Consider the following 336-nt stretch of genomic DNA (forward strand, 5'->3'; position numbering starts at 1 on the left):
GTATAGCATGGCATAAAAAACGTCATAGTATAACATGGCATAAAAATGTAAAAATAAAACCCCCCAAAAAACGTCATAGTATAGCATGGCATAAAAACGTCAAAAAAATGTCATAGTATAGCATGGCATAAAAACGTCAAAAAAATGTCATAGTATAGCATGGCATAAAAATGTAAAAAAAACGTCATAGTATAGCATGGCATAATAACACACACACAGACTTGTTTTATTCTTTTGAACTTATTAACAAACCACTTACATCGATATAATACATATAGCAGCATTTACAAGAGGATATGCAGTGATAAGACATTAAATCAACAATCAAAATTGCAT

Source organism: Seriola lalandi, unplaced genomic scaffold, assembly GCF_002814215.2.
Source record: "Seriola lalandi dorsalis isolate HSWRI2012SDOR001 ecotype SW California unplaced genomic scaffold, Sedor1 jcf7180002054507, whole genome shotgun sequence".
Taxonomy (NCBI): Eukaryota; Metazoa; Chordata; class Actinopteri; order Carangiformes; family Carangidae; genus Seriola; species Seriola lalandi.